A 20,288-nucleotide genomic window follows, 5' to 3' on the forward strand; every position below is an offset into this window, starting at 1 on the left:
GCAAGGCTGCGGAGAAAAGGGAACCCTCTTGCCCTAGTGCTGGGCACACAAACCGGGGGAGCCATTGTGGACGATGGTATGGAGGTTCCTCAAGAACGTAACAACAGAACCCCCCTACGATCCAACAGTCCTACTACGGGATATTTACTCTCAGAAATACATAAGCACTAGTAAGCACGAATACATGCATAACCAAATTCTGGAAAGGGCCCAGATGTCCGTCCATAGATGACCGGTGAAGACAATGCGGTATATTTATACCACGGAATATTACTCAGCCATAGGAAAGAATAAAATCTTGCCATTTGAAATGAGACAGGGGCATCTAGAGTATATTGTACTAAGTCAATTAAGTCTGTCCGAGATAGCTCAATACCAAAGGATTCCACTCGTATGTGGAACGTAAGAAACAAAATATATAAGCAGAGCAAAAGAAAAGGGCGCCAGACAAACCAAGAAACAGACTCTTAACTAGAGAGAACAAACTGGTGGTAGCCAGAGGGGAGGGGGACCAGGGAATCGGGGAATGCAGAGGGCGTCAACAAGTGCACTTGTGCGAATGAGCACTGAGCAATGTATGGAAATGTTCAATCACCACATTCTACTCTTGAAACTTATGTTAACACTGTACGATAACTATACTGAAATTCAAGTTTCAGAAAGGTAAAAACAAGTTTCAGAAGATGGAGCACTGCTTGATAGATTCCTTTGACTTGACCTCGTGCCATTCACCTGGCGGCCTGTTTCTAATCAAACATGGAAACTGCGCGAAGATTAAATGGGGTCAGGTGGGCCAGGTCTCCTTCCATTGCAGAGTCCTCCTCCTTTACTCCTCTGGCGGAGAGACTCGACAGAAAAGATCCGCGTTCTGCTATTCCCACTTTGCTGTTTTAGAGGAACGTTATACGACTCAGTGTTCCCTACTCATATACTCATCACTGTATCAGAACAGCCTCGGAGAGTTAGTACAAATGCAACCTCGTCCTTTTGGTTTCTAGCAATTCTGATTCAGTGGGCTGACGTGGGGTCTGGAATCTTCTTACTAAAGTCCGGTGTTTAGTCAGTTTGGAAACTCCCTGAGATCATGGACGTCCCTTAGAGTTCTTGAGACGCATGATTTCCTACATATTAGCACTTCTAGTCTTCACAGTCCACTTGTTCATGGGAGCTTTCCTTTTTCCTGGTTCACAAATGAAGAAACAAAGGCACACGGAGGACCCAGTTCCCCTGTGACTGGCCCCGGAACCCCTTGTTATGGGGGCTGGAGGCAGGTCTCAGGGAGAGTCCTCTTCTACGCCAAACCCCATGCCCCCATTTGCCAATTCGTGCCTATACCTTTCTGCAAAGGTGCTTCCTTTACCTAGACCTCATTCCTGCCCGAAACCTCCGGGAAAAATTCCATCACAACGGGCTAAGAGCATCATGTTGTCAACACTGGCTACTGACGTGAGACCCTGTGCTTGAAAATTATACTTTGGGGCACCTGGGTGGCTCAGGCAGTTGGGTATCTGACGTGGCCTCTGGTCATGAGCCCAGGGTCCTGGGATCGAGTCACATATCGGGCTCCCCGCTCAGGGGGGAAGCCTGCTTCTCCCTCTGCCTGCATCTCTCCCTGCCTGTGATTGCTTGCTCTCTCTCTTTATCTCCAACAAATAAATAATAAAATCTTTAACAAAAAAAACATTTACTTTTACTTCTTCAACTACCATCGATATATAGTGCTAAGTAGGTTTTAATGTTAACATAGTATTAAGTAGATGTTCATTCATTCCAGTTACTTTTAGTAAAAGTCTTTGGTTATCCTCGTCAAGTGTACCAATGACTTTATTTTAAAAAAATCAAAAGCTTCTGCACAGCAAAGGAAACAGTCAAAACATCAAAGAGGCAACCCACGGAATGGGAGACGATATTTGCAAATGACAGTACAGACAAAAGGTTGATATCTAGGATCTATAATGAACTCCTCAAACTCAACACACACGAAACAGGCAAACATATCAAAAAATGGGCAGAAGATATGAACAGACACTTCTCCAATCAAGACATACAAATGGCTATCAGACTCATGAAAAAATGTTCATCATCACTAGCCCTCGGGGAGATTCAAGTTAAAACCACATTGAGATATCACCTTATACCAGTTAGAATGGCCAAAATTAACAAAACAGGAAACAACATGTGTTGGAGGGGATGTGGAGAAAGGGGAACCCTCTTCCACTGTTGGTGGGAATGCAAGTTGGTGCAGCCTCCTTGGAGAACAGTGTGGAGATTCCTCAAGAAATTAAAAATAGAACTTCCCTATGACCCTGCCATTGCACTCCTGGGTATTTACCCCAAAGATACAGATGTCGTGAAAAGAAGGGCCATCTGTACCACAATGTTTATAGCAGCAATGGCCACGGTCGCCAAACTATGGAAAGAACCAAGATGCCCTCCGGCGGACGAATGTATAAGGCAGATGGGGTCCATATAAACTATGGAGTATTATGCCGCCGTCAGAAAGGATGAATACCCAACTTTTGTAGCAACATGGACGGGACTGGAAGAGATTATGCTGAGTGAAATAAGGCAAGCAGAGAGAGTCAATTATCATATGGTTTCACTTATTTGTGGAGCATAACAAATATCATGGAGGACAAGGGGTGTTAGAGAGGAGAAGGGAGTTGGGCTAAACTGGAAGGGGAGGTGAATCATGAGAGACTATGGACTCTGAAAAACAATCTGAGGGGTTTGAAGTGGCGGGGGCGTGGGGGTACCAGGTGGTGGGTATTATAGAGGGCACGGATTGCATGGAGCACTGGGTGTGGTGAAAAAATAATGAATACTGTTTTTCTGAAAATAAATAAATAATTTAAAAAAAAATCAAACAAACACCCAGGGTTCCTGGGTGGCTCAATAGGTGCAGCAAGCGACCTTTGTCTGCAGAGTTGTGGGTTTGCACCCCATGTTGGATGTAGAGATGACTTAGAAATAATCCAAAAAAAAGTTTAAACATTGTATATGTGTATGGGGAAATTTTGTACTCAATAGTCCCTCTTGTTCCTATATATATATACATTGTGATTCCTTATACCATAACGTAGTGCTTTAATGACCATAGCTTCATGATGAGCTTTGACATGGAGTGGATTTCTCCAGTTTAAGGCTTCATGGCCATCTTGCTAGTCTCAGTACCTCGATGTGCATATACATTTTTAGAATTAGCTTGCACATTTGCCCCCAATGTGTCTTCTCCCATGTGAGTCCGAATGAAACTCATTTGGTATTCCAATCACCTGGAGTCTCCTAATCTATGCATGGGATAGATGTCTTTCTATTCATTTAGATTGCCTTTAATTTACCCCAGCAATCGTTTCCAGGCCTCTCTGTTGTTTTTAGTTACTTGATCTACAATATGGCCACTATGCACATTTCTGGAAGCCTTCAATTACATTATTTGTCAGAGAGAGACACAGTGACAGAGGGAACACAAGCCCGGCCAGTGGGTGAGGGGGAAGCAGGCTCCCCACTGAGGAGGGAGCCCGAGGTGGGGTTCCATCCCAGGAACCTGGGATCAAGACCTGAACTGAAGGCAGAGGCTCAACGACTGAGCCACCCGGGCGCCCCTATTGACAGGATTTTTATATGGAGAGAGAATACTGAAGTCTGGAAAGCACGGAAGTTCTCAGACACAAAGGCACAACATCACTGATCGTTAGGACAAGGACACCCCTATTAGACTTTGTGAACTTGCCTCGATTTCTCCAGCTGGCCAAGTCAGAGGCGGGAGGTACTGATACCAGCAGTTTCCTCCGGAGACCTGGGAAGTGTCGGCTGCTTTGGGCCACCTTGGAACCCAGGTGTTGGCAGGCAGTATCCCAAGGAGCGGAAATCTGGTCCCAGTCTAGGGTCCCGGGGCCAAGGTAGGTCAAAAACACCGTGAGAGACTGGAACAACCACTGACATCATGCCCCAGACAGCACTGGCCACTTCCTCTCAGGAACTCACCCCACCCCCGCTTCTCATCACTTCTGCTTACTCGACAGAAAGCCCTGTGACAGTTGCAATGATGTTGTATTGACCTCTGTATTCACGGCTCCAAGGACCAAGCCAAGCACTGCGGAAGCTCTCAGAAAGATCCCTTCCCCGATCCAACAGAAGTGGTCGAAAATCTCGAATCTCAACTGCAGTCCTAGACCGAATGTCCTGCAGGAATGCTCTCTGCTTTCTCCCAGAAGGCAACAAATCCCCTTCCTTAAAGAGGAGCCGCAACACGCTCGATGTCCCGTGACATGCCCTTGCGGTGCGCTCTGATGAAGAAGGGACTGCCCTCTTGGAGTCTTCTCAAAGGCCCACCCTGTCATTAGGATTCGAGTGCTTGGCCTACCCCTGCGCCCTTTTGCTGAGCAGGGAGCCCCCTGTCCCGCCCCCTCACCATGAGACTTGATCCCGGGGACCTGGGATTAGGACATGAGCAGAAGGCAGACTCTCAAGGAACTGAGACACCCACATGCTACAAGATCTTGTTTGCATTCTCCCACTCACTGCTTGACCTCCCCAGTGAAATCCTCTTGATGTCAGAATTCCACGCTCTTAACACTAAGGACTAAGACTAAGGAAAAATGAGACCCTGAACATATATATGGACAAAATATATAGTGCATAAAGCCCTTTACCACAATACATTCCAAAGAATATTATTGGTATCACTGTCTCAGAGGCAAGAGCCCCCTACTGTGGTCGTTTCTGACCTTACAACAATAGTCTGCAGGAAAGGTGGACCTCTGCAACTCTAATTCAAATGCCCCTGATCCCCCTAGGCCCACACTTACCTGGAAACATCCACCGTAAGGGCGGCTCCAAGGGTGAAGCTCGTGGGCACCTCCTCCTCCTCTGGGAACTGGTACAGTTCTCCAGCAGTACAAGCGAATCCCGATCCATCCTGTGGGGCCCCGCCCCAGGGGCACGGGCTCACTGTGGACTGTGTGACTCTCCGAGTCATCCCCCTCAGCTCATGCTGCCTCATGCATTCCTCGGTTTCCCTTCAGTTTTCTGGACTCCGCCTGGGCTTATTCTTCCCTCCTCGGGCAACCACCTGCACCACCATGGCCTTGTTCTTCTTTGCGATATTCTCGTCTTCCAGACTTGCTGATATCCTGTCTTCCAGCTCCTCTCTCCATTCTCTGTCTTCAGTGTGGACTCAGCCCAGGCTCCTGTGGGAGACACACAGAGAAGGGACCAAGTCAGGTCCCGGCTCCAGTCCCCAGGACTCCATAACAGGCACCTCAGTCCCTCGTGCACGTGCAGACACTGGAGCAGGAAGGGACTTGGGAGAATTTGAATATCAACTGTAATTTACACATGGGGAAACTGAGGCCCACAGAAATTAGGAGAATTTCCCCCACCAGCTGACAGCAGCAGAGCCCCCAGCCAGGCCTTGGCTGCAAACTCCCCTGTCCAGGCTCCTCACTCCCCCTCCAGAAACCCACCTCTGAATATCAGGGGACACTGGTCAATCGAGATTCCACCCTGAAAACAAAAATGGCCAGAAGCAATTTCCCCTGGAATATGCTTTTGTCACAATTCTACACCCCTACAGGTTATACTCAGTTGGCTTACAATCCGGGTGATCTACAGTAAGTACACCCTCAAGATGGGAGAGCAGGAAGGCCTCGAGATGGCAAATGCATCGGGCTGAGCAGTGTCTTTTCTTTTCCTGTCTCACAGAGTATGGGTCATAGCTAAGGTGGTCTCAGCTGACGTTGTCTCCAGTCATCTAAGGAACTCAACCTACTGGTCAGTAAGGGCAGGCCGGGCCCTAACCCAGTTCTTCCTGGACCTGTCATTGCAATCTGACCCCACTGGGGGACTGAAACCACCATGTAAATATAACGAAGCCATAGGTGATTGGAGGACCCAGGCTGGACAGGAGAGCACATGCCTGTGCCTGCCGTTCTTGACCCGATAGCCCCGGAGGGGTGGGAATCCACGAAAGCGCTGTGTACCACCATCCGGGCCTCTGGCTCTTATCAACCTTCCTCCCCTGTCGATTTCACACCTGGGACAACCCATGCAGGAACAAGTCCCTTTGAGCCATTGTGAATCGAGAAACTGAGACACAGGAATCTCAAGACACAGCCAAAGTCATACTTTCCCATCAGGTTTGCAGCTACAGCTACAACTGTTAAGATCCGAGCTCTCTCTTTTTTTCTTCTGCTTTAGGGATTTCTAGAGACAACGAACAAGGCCAGCCTCTCACCCCGCAACGGACACTCCCAGCCTGTATTTTCTGTATTTTCTCATGCTTGTAAGTAAATAATCATGCTTGCAGAATATCAACCTCCGACAAAGCTGCTTGGAGACCTTGATAAAACAAGACAAAACAAGGCCATCTGACAATATTGCTCAGGACAGACAAAAACAAGGTCACAACGCAACCCACAAACCAAACACCGTCTCTCTTCCTAGGAAAATGACTATGACGTCTTGACTACAATCATAGAATTGCCAGTGCTAATAGTGTTCAGTAGAGATCAAACCCCGCCTCTTTTCCAGGCTCCCCCCACATCACCTCCCCAAACTCCAGATCCTAGGAAACGGCCTCTGAGTGTGTACACACTGGGTGTGTCACTTTCTGTCCACAAGGAATAAAAAAGCTAGCGAGGTCAATGAGAAATGTGTTCCTGGAAATTCAACAGAAAGGAATGAACACCCACGTCCCAGGAATGAACAGCTCTCAAAACCCAGCATCAGCAATAAAGGTGATACTGTCTATGGGATGCCCAGGCTCTGGAAACACAGAAGTTGTTTTAATCCTAAAACAGAAACAAATTAAAATTGAAATAAAATAAAAGTAATAAAATTGAGATAAAATAAAATAAATAATATAATATACATTTAAATAAAATGAAATAATAAAAAGACCCTTTCTACCCATGCCATTAGTAACGAACATGAACCTCGGTGTTCAGGCAGATTTCCCCAGCCCTGGCTGACACAGAGACTGCTCTGGATCTCAGGGTTGAGAGCTGGAGCCACACGTTGGGTACAGAGATCACTTCAACGTAAAATCTTGACAAAATGTTTAAAAATATGCAGCCCCTGCAGGCTGATCCAGTTAAGCCTCCTACTCATGGTTCTGTTCAGGTCATGATCTCGGGGTCCCCACAGGGCCCAGTGAAAGGACCTCTTCAGATTCTCTCCCTTGCCCTTGCCCTTGGCCTATGCCCGCTGTTTGCAGGCTTGCTCTGGGGCTCCGTCTCTCTCTCTGCCTCAAGTAAATGAAGAAAATCTTTTAAACATGACAGAAGAATAAAAACAAAATAGCCACTGAGGATAAGTTAGGAAAGAAGCTAGCTAAGAGAGAACGTGTAGCACAGTATAGCTTAAGAAGGCCTGGGATTAGCTCCCAGCTGGGCTGAGAGCTCCAGCCCTCCCCATAAAAGAAGAGTGAGCTCTCTGATGACCCAACCAGAGGCAGGCACTGGTGCTCTCTGCCCTCTCTAGCCCCAAGCTGCCACGCTGGACTCCTCCTCCTTGCCTAAGTGCATCAGCTCAGCAGACACTGAGCTCAAAAATCAAATCAGGCAAACGACAGCCACGTGCTATCATAGAACCGGGAGCTTGAGTGGGCGGCAAGAGGACAGGCTGCAGAAGGAAACGCTATATTTGCTTCAGGGATCAGTCAGTCTCAAGAGCTCACCACCCCGCCCTATTGAACTGTATGGGGCCCCCACTGCATTCCTCAGGAATCGGGGCCAAAGGCCGAGCTCCCAGGGTTCATGGCGCCTGGCGCCGCCAAGGCATCCAGGACTCCGCGGGCTCTTGGGGTCTCCTTTCAGGCCCTCCCTTCGCTCCCTCCCTCTTCCCACGACCCCGTGGGATGCTGGTCCCCACGCCGTCCCCCTGCTGAGCGGGACACCTGCATCCCATCTCTTGTGCCGCTGCAAACCGTCTTCCTCACACCTGGACCTACCACACACACCTTCGGGCGCTATCTGTCTTCTCCATTTGTTCTCTTACAATTTGGGCTCTGATTCCCAGCTTCTACCCTTCGCGTTATTCCACCAGGCTTTCGGTCGTTGTTCTTCTTCCTACTATTACAGCTTTCATTTTCTAGAGCTAGTTTTCCACGCCCCGCTCCCAGTGAGGCCTCAGAAGCCACAGGAGGCCCAAACCTTGGCGGCTGTCCACATCACTTCCGGCCTGGCCGCCGGCTGGCTATTGGCCAGGAGGGTGCGATGGGCGGGGCAAGCTGTGGGCCTGGAGGAGGGCTTGGAGAAGGGAAAAGGTAACAAGGGAGGGCTCCGCCTATTGCACCTGTCTGGTCGGTTGCTTGCATGCTTTACCAACTAGAAGCATTACTTTTATTAGTTATAGTGAAGGGTGGCAAAATTCTCATAACCTCGTATTTACCATTGCAAATATTTTTCCCAGATTTTTTCAGGTATAATAAGCACATAAAACTACATATATTGAAAGTGTACAATCTGATGACTTATAGTACATATTCCTTATAAAATGATTACTGCAAGCAAATTAATGAGCACATCACCTCACAATCACCTGAAAATTTTTCTTTCTTCCCTTCCTTTTTTTTTTTTTTTTTTGGTAAGCAAGCTTAAGATCTATTTCCTTAGCAAGTTTCGAGAGCATAATACAGTATTATAACTACAGTCACCATGCTATACCTTAGACCCTCATAACTTATTCATCTTATAACTGAATGTTCTTCTCCTTACACCAATATCTCTCCATGTGCCCCACGTCCCAGCCACTGGTAACCATCATCCTACTATTTGTTTCTGTGAGTTCACTTCTTTATTTTTATTAAGTCCATGGATAGATGATAGCACTCAGTATTTGTCTTTCTCTTTCTGACTTTTTTCACTGAATATAATGTCCTGCAGTTACATCCATGTTGACACAAATAGCAGAATTTCCTTCTTTTCCATAACCAAATAACATTCACATTTTCTCTAACATTAAAGTATAATGCACATACAATCTTATATTAGTTTCAGGTGTACGGCACAGTTATTTGACAATTACATACACTACACAGTATTACACAGTAAGTGTAATCATCATCTCTCACTATACCGTGGTATTACAATATCATTGACTATATTCTTTTCGCTAGACTTTTCATGTCCATGACCCACATAATCTTCACCCATGCAACACTTAGGTTGTTTCAGTGTCTTGGCAACAGTGCACAATGCTGAAGTGAACATGGGGTGCAGATGTCTCTTTGAAATCCTGTTTCATTTCCTTTGGATATACACCCCAAACTGGGATTGCTGCATCACAGGGTAATTATAGTTTCATTCTTTTTTGAGAAAAAAAAAAATGGCTGTATCAGTTTACCTTTCTACCAGTGCACAAGGGTTCCATGGTCCCCATAACCTTGCCAACACTGGTTTTCTTTTTTCTCTCCTATAGTAGCAATATTAACTGTGACATAATAATATTTCACTGTGGTTTTGACTTGCATTTCCATGATCCTGTGGAAAGATATCCATTCAGGTCCTTTATCCATTTTTAATATTTATTTTTTATTTGTTATTTTTTTTTAACATACAATGTGCTATTAGTCCCAGAGATACAGGTCTCTGATCGCCAGGTTTACAGACTTCACAGCACTCACTATGGCACATGCCCTCCCCTATGTCCATCACCCAACCACCCTCTCCCTGCAACCCTCATCCCTGCAACCCTCAGTTTCTTTTGTGAGATTAAGAGTCTCTTATGGTTGGACTCCCTCCTGATCCCATCTTGTTTCATTCTTTCCTTCCCTACTCCCCAAACCCACCCACACTGCCTCTCAAGAACCTTCTATCAGGGAGATCATATAATAACTGTCGTTCGCTGACTGACTTATGTTGCTCAAAATAATACCGTCTAGTTCCATCCATGTCCTGGCAAATGGCAAGATTTCATTTCTTTTGATGGCTGCATAGTATTCCATGGTGCGGGTATGTGTGTGTGTGTGTGTGTGTGTGTGTGTGTATACACAAATATACATACAAATACCAACTCTTCCTCTTCCATTCATCTGTTGATGGGCATCAAGGTTCTTTCCTAGTTTCACTATTGTGAGGACTGCTGCTATAAACATTCAGGTGCACATGCCCCTTGAGATCACGACATTTTTATCTTTAGGGTGAATACCCAGGAGTGTGATTGCTAGGTCACAGGGTGGCTCTATTTTCAACTTTTTGAAGAACCTCCATGCTGTTTTCCAGAGTGGCTGCACCAGATTGCATTCTCACCAAACCCGTGGGAGGGTGCCCCGTTCTCCACATCCTGGCCAGCATCCATCATTTCCTGACTTGTTTCTTTTTTAGCCATTCTGACTGGTGTGAGGTGGATCACATTCTGGCTTGGATTTGAGTTTCCCTGATGCTGAGTGACGTGGAGCCCTTAAGCATGTGCCTGATGGCCATCTGGATGTCCACTTTGAGAAAAGTCTGTTCACATCCTCTGCCCATTCCTTGATGGGATTATTTGTCCTTTGGCTGTTGAGTTTGATAAGTTCTTTCTAGATTATGGATACTAGCCCTTCATCGGATATATCCTTTGAAAGTATCTTCTCCCAGATTCTCACCCTGAATAGATTTCTTTCCCTGGCCAACCCCGCTGAAGGGAAATCATAACACCTAAAAGGAACACAGTTTCTCCTCTCTTCCCCAAGTTGTCTAGGGGGAGTTTTTAGGCACAGCGGATAGATCAGCAGGAATTCAAGTATTTCCTGACAAAGGGTACACCGGTTTCTCCCAGCATTGCTCTTTCATCAGGGCCAGATTTCTGACAGAGAGCTATGCATATTGTTAGAGGAAATAGCATGCTCCTTTCTTTCTACAACCCACCCACTTATGAGCATGCTTTCTTGTTGCTGGATCCCCATCCCCCCATTTCCCATTCTTACCTACTGGAACAACATGCTTCCCCCAGAGACACACCCAGCTCAGAGGGACCGCTTAACCTGTGGGCTGGGGCGGGGGAGAGCCTACACCAAGAACACACATACCCAGAAAGGGACTGCATTCACAGTCAGCCATGATGTGGCTACGTACAGTCTGAAGACCGCCTAGAGCACCATGAGGATATAGTACCGCCCAATTAAGGCTTGTGGGCTTTGTACACCTTTTCTGATATGAACTTCTTACACATATGTTTAGATTCATGCCTGGCCTCAGACAAAATGGAAGAAAAACCATGTGAAGAGGAAAAGATATTACGGTGCTCAATTACACTGAGTTGTGTAATCTCAGTCTCCATTAACCCCTCCTACCCTTGGGCATAGCCCACGAAACTGTTCAGTAGCGTTTCCACATGGCCTCACATAGAGTCTAAGGATACAGTAACTTGAACTGTTACCCCAACGATACACTTTTTTCTCCCCATCCTCTACTGAATGCAAGGTCTTTTGAGTGCCCCTTCCCATTTTCAGAGAGAGACTGCCGTAAGGGAGGAGAGTAATGTGGTCTTCCAGGGAATATTCTCCTTCTTGGTCTACTTCTGTACTTAGTGTGCCAGCTTTGGTTGGCCAGGGGACTTCTGACCACACACAGGAACCCCAACAAATGCCCAAAGTATAGGCCGTCTGGGTTGATCTTGGGAAGTGTCAGCCAACATTTAGAATTCTCTCAGGGCTCAGAATGGCTCTTGATCTGCAAGGACCAAGATCATTCCCCTATCCATTCCTGAGGGAGGAACTCCAGATTCCTGATCCAGCACCTTATGATTTCCAAGGCAACACGCAGACACACGCACAAGCACACACACAACCTCCACTATTTTCTTTTTACTCTTCTTTTTTTAAAAGATTTTATTTGTTTATTTGAGAGACAGAGATCACAAGTAGGCAGAGAGGCAGGCAGAGAGAGAGAGAGAGAGGAGGAGGAAGTAGGCTCCCTGCCGAGCACAGAGCCTGATGTGGTACTCGATCCCAGGACCCGGACATCATGACCTGAGCCGAAGGCAGAGGCTTAACCCACTGAGCCACCCAGATGCCCATCCACTATTTTCTTGTTGGCAAAAACGTTTAGAAGTCTGGGACAGGCAGCTGATTTAGATTCAAGCAAGCATGGGAGAAACAGCGAGAGGGCAAGTCTTGGAACAGCACTGAGCTCCCCACCCAGAAGAGCTCCACAGCCTCAGCCTGGGATGCTGGTGGCAGGGAGAGGCATGTCCTTGGAATGCTGACAAGGAGCAGGAGGATGGGGGGGATGAGTTGGCAACATGGAGTGTGGAAGGCAAGAGAGAAGAGAAGTTGGGAAAGTGAGAGGGAGAGATGGCCTCTGGCCTCTTGCTTGGGGCAGCTCCAAAGCCCTGAGCATTCTGTACAGGGGCCTCTGGGGACACTGCGTTCCTTCCAGTAGGAGTCGGTGTGCAAAGAGCAAGGGCTCCCGCTACTCTTTCTATCCCTATGAGTGCTGATCCAAGACTCCAGGCCTGAGGGGACCTCGCATCTGTCGCTGCTCTTCCCTGCGGGCAAAATGCAGGCGTGTCCCCAGGCAGAGGGACAGAATTCTAGACTCGGCCAGAAAATCTTTCAAAATGGAAAGTGAGAAAAAAGACTTGTGGGAAGGAAGGAACAAAACCACAGTTGACCTTTTACACCGCAGGTTGGAACCGCAAGTACAGGTACACGTACAGGTGCATTTTTTTTCAACTAAGCATACTACTCTAAAAATGTGTTCTCTTCCTTATGATTGTCCTTATAACATTTCTTTCCTCTTGCTTACTTTGTTTGATGGATACAGTCTAGAGTCCACAGACTTGCACAAGAGCACGTAATCATCTCCTTACGTCTTCAGTAAGGTAGTAAGAGGTGACTCTTACTACCTCAGTCATGGCATGTCAAAACTTAAACACAGAGCTTTTCTCTTTGAGGGTCAGCACCCTTAACCCTGCAATTCTTCAAGGGTCAACCTGCATCTCTACTTACAAAGGACATGCTTAAATACAGAAAATTTTCAAAGCATCCACACACAAGCATATTAGAGTCCATACACACATTCCATAAGGTTGCAGGGTAGCAGCTATACAAAAACCACTTGTGTTTCTATGCACAACCACGGAACAAACTGAGCAGGAAATTAAGAAAGCAATGCCACTTACAGTAGCACCAAAAACAGTAAAATATTCAGGCATCAGTTCATTGTAGGAGAAGTAAGACTTGTTTGCTGAAAAGTATAAAACACTGCTGTAGGCGAGTAAAGACCTCATGGGAAAAGCCCCTGTGTGCATGTATGGATGATTTACTGTAGTTCCTACTGCAATACTACAGAGAGACCTACAGAGTCAATACGGTCCTATCAATAGTCTTACTCTGCATCTTCTAATGCTGTCAATCGCTTGCAGTACACTGCCTTTCACACATCGTCGTTTTCCTCTCTTAAAGATACATAGGGCCTTGTTCATATTTTCCATTGATCTATTTTTCATTTTCAAGTGATGGAAAACTATTAAAATAAATGGTTTCATCTCCTTATCTGGTGGTTCTCACATCTGTGCGCGCTCTGCCTTATTTTCAGGTGACAGATCTGTCTGCTGATTAGGAGTCCTTTCTCCTGTGAGAGCACCAGACCCTGTTCCCTCTGCTGCTTTCCAAGAAGTGCCCCTGAGTTGCAGACCCTGCCTGTGGAAATTGTACCAAACAAGATACTGAGTTACGAAAGATGAGGTTTGGGATTTAGTAAGAGCTGAGGGGGTGCCTGTGCGGCTCAGTCAGTTAAGCGTCTGGCCTCAGCTGACATCATGACCCCTGGGTCCTGGGATCGAGCCCTGCATTGTGCTCCCTGCTCAGCACGGAGCCTGCTTCTCCCTCTCCCTTGCTGCTCCCCTCCTTCAATTCTCTCTCTCTCTCTGTCACTGTCAACTACATAAATCAAAACTTAAAGAAGAGATTGAGAGCTCTTATGCTCCTGAACCTCCAGGGAATTGATGGCAAGGTCCACAAAGGAGCAGGCCAATATGCCTTGGGGCTTTTCGAGTTGCAAATAGGCACATGCAAAGGCATGATACATGGTTTTGGAAGCTACCTCAGCAACAGATTTGGCCATCACGGCCCCAAAATCCATGATCCACCAGTCACACTGTGCACACATTATCCTGCTTTAACTGTGGCCGATGCAAATTACTGCAAGAACTTCAGAGCATTCCATAAGAACACATCCAACAAATATGGGAATGACATAAAGGGGTGTATTCCTAAACCGGTCCCCCAAATCATAAATCATACGCAATATCAAGTTTACTCACATTTTCAAGGGTCAAATTCTGAGGTACCAGCAAAGCACCTGAGATCCCGGCAACACTAACTGCAGGAACCTGCTTCCCACAGGATGACACGCTCTGACCCAGACAAGAATGTATTATCTCTGAGTTTTCTTCTTTTAACTTTTGTTTATGTATTTGACAGAAAAAGACACACAGCGAGAGAGGGAACACAAGCAGGAGGCATGGCAGAAGGAGAAGCAGGCATTCCACTAAGCAGGGAGGCTGATGTGGGGCTCGATCCCAGGACCCTGAGATCCTGACCTGAACCAAAAGCAGACACTTAACCACTGAGCCACCCAGGTGCACACCATGGAGCTCTTTGGGGGTGATTTCCCATGGCCATGCTTGCACAGCTGATGTGACCACTTCTAGGAAATGCGGCCGTATTAATCAATGGATTCTAAATTTGGTTCCTTAAATAGTTCTACACACATCAGATACACCCTCTTGAGCGCATGCCAGAGAGGGGCCTTCCCAGGGCTCACTAGCTTCCGGGTTGTCCGAACAGGATCTTCACTAGATGTTCACAAGGAAAACTGACCTGGGTACTTCCTCTTTCTTCTTTCTCTCTTTCTTTCTCTTTCTCTCTCTCTCTCTCTTTCTGTCCTTTTCTTTCTGTTTCTCCCTTCCACCATACTTCCCCTCTCGCTTCCTCCTTCCTTCCATTCTTACCTTTTCATTTTCTCTCTTCCTCCCTCTCTCCCTTCTCTTTCTCCCTTTCTTTTTTTCCTTCCATCCTCCCTTCCCTCCTTCCTTCCTTCTTCCTTTCCTTCTCTTACTCTTTCTTTCTATCTGCCTTCTTTCTCCCTCTCCCAATGCCCAGCAACCTTCTTATACACAATAAGCAAAGAAAGAAAGAGAAAAAGAAAGAAAGAAAGAAAGAAAGAAAGAAAGAAAGAAAGGAGGAAAGAAGATCTTAAAAAAGAAGACATAAAAATCAACACCAACATTTGACATGAAACTAATACATGCTGCATGTTAAGTGCAGCAAATTTTTTTTTTAATTATTTCAAGTGATACCTGGGAGGCTCATTTGTTTAAGTTCAATCTCTGGCTCAGGTCAGGATCCCAGGGTCCTCGGATAGGTCCCATGTCGAGCTCCCTGCTCAGTGGTGACTCTGCTTGTCCTTCTCACCCACCCTCCCCCTGGCCACCACTCCTGCTCTCTCAAGCACTCTCTCTCAAATAAGGAAATTACATGCTTTTTAAAAACACTGGGTGAGCCTGGCGGTGGGTATTATGGAGGCTACGTATTGCATGAAGCACCGGGTGTGGTACATAAACAATGAATTTTGGAACACTGAAAGGAAATGAAAAAATAAATAAAAACTTCTAAACAAAACCAACAACAATGCAATTGTCCTCTCTGGAATCAACCAGCTTAGGGGCCTACTTTCCTGTTCCTGTTGCCTAGACCACCCTCCATTTCTCTACCTGACCTACATCCTTCCGCAGGAATGGAGACAGCTCTGAGGTACTGCTGACCCTGGAGGTGGGGCCAGAGAGAAGTCTACACATGGTACAATGGGCTGCCTTTGGAGTCAGCCATAACGTAGCTACAGGCACTTAGAAATGGACCCGATGTACCATTAGGTATGAGCACTGTGACAGTCGGGGGTACAGATTTTACGTATGGTATTGACATCATCTTCGTTGCACAAATATGTGTAGACTCAAGCAGGAGACCATGGGATCAGAAGATTGAAAGAAAACCATGTCAATGGAAAGATACTAAGTTACCAAAGTTACTCTGATGTGTAGAGCTGTTTTCTGTGTTAGCCCTTATCTCCACCACAGAAGTCAGAAAATGTTCAACAGGGTTTCCACTTGCCTTCAGATTCAAACTGAGAATACAGTAATTTAAACTGTGAACCCAAACCTTCCATTTTTTTTTTTTCCAAACCTGTGTTGAATACCAGGGATTTCAATTGCCCTTTCCCACATCCAGTGAGACTGCAGTGAGGGCAGACAATAAGGTGGTGCATCCAGGGAACATTCTGTTTCTTGGTCTCCTTCTGTTCTTAGTGTGCCAACTTTATTCAGCCAGTGCACTTCTGAGTGCACATGGAAAACCCAGCAAATACTAAAATGGTAGGGTCTCTGGGTTTCTCTTGGGAAATGCAGACCAATAATTAGGATTCCCCACAGGCTCAGAATGGCTCTTGAACTGCAAGGACCAAGCTTCCCCATTCTTTCTTTCTTTCTTTCTTTCTTTCTTTCTTTCTTTCTTTCTTTCTTTCTTTCGTTCTTTCTTTTGTTCTTTCTTTCTGTCTGTCTGTCTTTCTTCCTTCCTTCCTTCCTTCCTGTCTTTATTTTTTAAAAGGTTTTATTTACTTTTTTGGCAGACAGATAGCACAAGTAAGCAGAGTGTCAGGCCGAGGGAGAGAGAGAGAAGCAGGCTCTCTGCCAAGGAAGGTCTCCATGTGAGGCTTGATCCCAGGATCCTGCAATCATGACCTGAGCTAAAGGCAGCCGCTTTAGTAACTGAGCCTCCCATCATCCTGACCACATCCTTTCCTTCCTGGGAGGGGAGGGGGGCACGGGGGTATTTCTGGATTCCTGATGCACGCACCTATTTATTTCTTTTATTTGTTTTTTTGTGTTTTGATTTTTCTGTGTGTGTCTTTGTTTTTGTTTTTTAGCTAGTCTCCATCACCAACGTGAGGTCTCTGAGGTGAAGAGTTGAGCCCGCCATGTGTCCTTTCATACACATTTGATATCCAGGCACATATCATGACTTTCATGTTGGCAAAAATAGATCAAACTCTGGGAATTGCCTTCCATCTGCCCTACTTCCTCTGGGCATGTTTCCTGAGTTGCTGGTGTGTGGGAGTCCTATTTCCCACCCCACTGAAGGAAGACCCTATAGTAAACCATACCACATCCCCGGGGTTCTCTTTTATCCTTTCCATGTAATCCTCTCTGGCTCTCAGTGTGTCTGTGCTCCTAAAGACACCTCTGACTAGGACGCCCCGGGCTCCTGGAGCTACTTTGTACCCAGTTACCCAGTCTGAGAGAATGGGGTGTAAGTGCCGAATATGACCACTAGGACCACCTAACTCTCCTCCCCAAAGGCACTCAGACGCCCATGAAGAGGTACAGGAGGGTGACATCCCCTTTCCTGGCCTGGGGGAGACTAACTCAGGACCACAAGCTACCTCACGGTTCTCTTGCCCCTATCAGGACAAACTTCCCCTACAGTGGTTGTTGAAAACCACCCCTTTCGCAGCCATGAACTCAAAATGGCCACAGACTTAAGGAGAAGAGCCATAGCAATCATTCAAGATGATTACGCAACAGAAAATGGTCAGGACTTTGCATTTAGTGAAGAGTTCTGTCACTGGAGCAAGAGTAAAATATGTAACAAGAAAACTTAAGATGAACAACCTTGCTGCATCCAACATTACCACTGAGAAAAGGAACAGAGAAGACACTGATAAAGAGACAATATTTGCAGATAAATACCCAATGAGGACTCCCATACGCAAGACATAAGGGTACTTTGAACTCACTGAATGGGCAGAAGGAACACGCTGCTAATACAAAGCGAGCATAAGACTCGGATACACATGTTCCCAAAGAAGACACATGCACGGTTCATAAGCCCATAAAACGGTCATCAATGTGACTAGTCTGCAGGGCAATGTATGCCAAACCAGGGACCATTTTGCACGAATGAGTGTGATTCTGTACAAAAGACAATGCCAGATGTTGCTGAGAAGCATTTCTATTCCTTTTTTCTTCTTTTTTTTTTTTTTTAAGATTTTATTTATTTATGGAGCAGAGTGAGAGAGCACAAACAGGGTAGAAGCACTGGGAAAGGGAAGAGCAAGCTCCCTGCTGAACAAGGAGCCCAATGCAGGGCTGGTTCCCAGACCCTGGAATCATGTCCTGAGCCAAAGGCAGACACTTCACCAACTGAGTCACCCAGGAGGCCCTGGCCATTGTTTTCTTAGATATGATACCAAAATTCTCACTAATGAAAGAACAAATTGATCAACTGGACTGTATCACAATTTAAAACATTGGTGTTTCAGAAGACATTGGTGAGAGAACCCAAGCCATGTCACACATAGAGAGAAACTAGGTGTAATTTCCATACCTGCTGAAGGTCTCCTAAGAGAACACTGAATGAACGCTCATAGTCTGAGTGAAAAAAGTCAAGCAAAGACAGTCAATTATCATATGGTTTTTCACTTATTTGTGGAGCATAACAAAAAGCATGGAGGACATGGGGAGTTAGAGAGGAGAAGGGAGTTGGGGTAAATTGGAAGGGAAGGTGAATCATGAGAGACTACGGACTCTAAAAAACAATCTGAGGGGTTTAAAGGGGCAGGGGGCGTGGGAGGTCGGGGTACAAGATGGTGGGTATTATAGAGGGCACGGATAGCATGGAGCACTGGGTGTGGTGAAAAAATAATGAATACGGTTATGCTGAAAATAAATTAATTATTTTTTTTTAAAAAAGAAAGTCAATAGGAAGAAGACAAACAATCCAATTTTAAACGGGTCAAAGGAAAGGGCCTGGGTGCCTCAGTTGGTGAAGTGGCTGCCTCTGGCTCAGGTCACCATCTCAGGGTCGTGGGGTCTAACCCCCGACCCCTCCATCACTCTTCCCGCTGAGCAGGGTGTGTGCTTCTCCTCTCCCTCTGGCCTCCTCACCCTACCCAACAGCCCTGCTCTTGCTCCCCTTCCCTCTCTTGCAAATAAATAAATAAAACCTTTCAAAAAGGACATACAATAAAATGGATTCAAAGATTTGTAAAAACACTTTAGCAAAGAATACACATGGAAGAAATGGAAGAATAGCGCACGACCTACATCATTAGTTATTAGGAAAATGGAAATTTAAACCACTATCTGTCAATGAAAATGGCAAAAATGAATGGAATCTCCATTCTGAGCCATAGCAAGGAGTCATAGCAAGGAGCAAAGTCACCTCCTTGCTATGATTTCTCATACACTGCGCATGGGAATTTTAAATTCTACAACCACTGCAGAAATAGTTTGGAAATTCTTATTTTTTTGTATCTTTGATTGACTAAAGACTGAGCGACTAAAAGTGAGTGGAGGGAGGGGCAGAGAGAGAGGGAGAGGCACAGAAGCTCAAGTAGACTCCCACTGACCATAGAGCCCTACCTGGGGCTCTGTCTCGCCACCAATGAGATCATGACTTGAGCCAGAATCCATGTCAGATGCTTAACTCACTCAGTCACCCAGGCACCCTAACAGTCCAGAAATTCTTCAAAATATTAAACCTATACCTACCATAGACCACCCCCATTCCACTCAAATGAAAAAAGAAACGGTACATTCCCCAAAAGCTACTGACTATTTCTAATTGTCATTCATCTCCATCCACAGAGGAATGACCACCACAAATTGTGACATATCCAGCTCATGGAATACTATGCGGTTTCGCAGAGTAATCTCGTCGCTTACATAACACTATGGGAAGACATGTTCTTTTGCTCTGATAATACCTCAGAGCCAGAAAACATCAAAACAAAATAATTTACATAGCATACGATGGTGTTAAGAGAAAACCTTAGAAATTGCAAATAATTCTACTGTAACAGAAAGCCAATCAATGCTTTCCTGACGTGCAAATGGGAGGGAGGAAATGCTAGAAGGACAAGGAAACTTGTGGGGGCGATAGATGCCTCCACTACCGGGGTGATGCATATATATGCTCAAACTTAATAGACGTAGGACTTTAATTACATACACTTTACTGCATGGAAATTATATCTCAGCGTCCCTGTAGAAACACTTTAAAATACAAAAACAACCTTTCATACCCTGAAACTCAATAAGTGGTTTTGATATTTCCCCCCAAAATCAACCATATGATTTGCAAGGTCAAAAGAGGCAATGCATCATTTCTGGGGATACGAAAATGAATTTATTTATCTTCATCTCAACATCAAGAGAATATAAATGGAAGGCCCAGTATAGAAGCATGTTTCTCTCTGACAAAGGACTTTTTTCCAGAATTGGGTATCATCTAGTCTGAGAAG

Source organism: Mustela nivalis, assembly GCF_964662115.1.
Source record: "Mustela nivalis genome assembly, chromosome: 10".
Lineage (NCBI taxonomy): Eukaryota > Metazoa > Chordata > Mammalia > Carnivora > Mustelidae > Mustela > Mustela nivalis.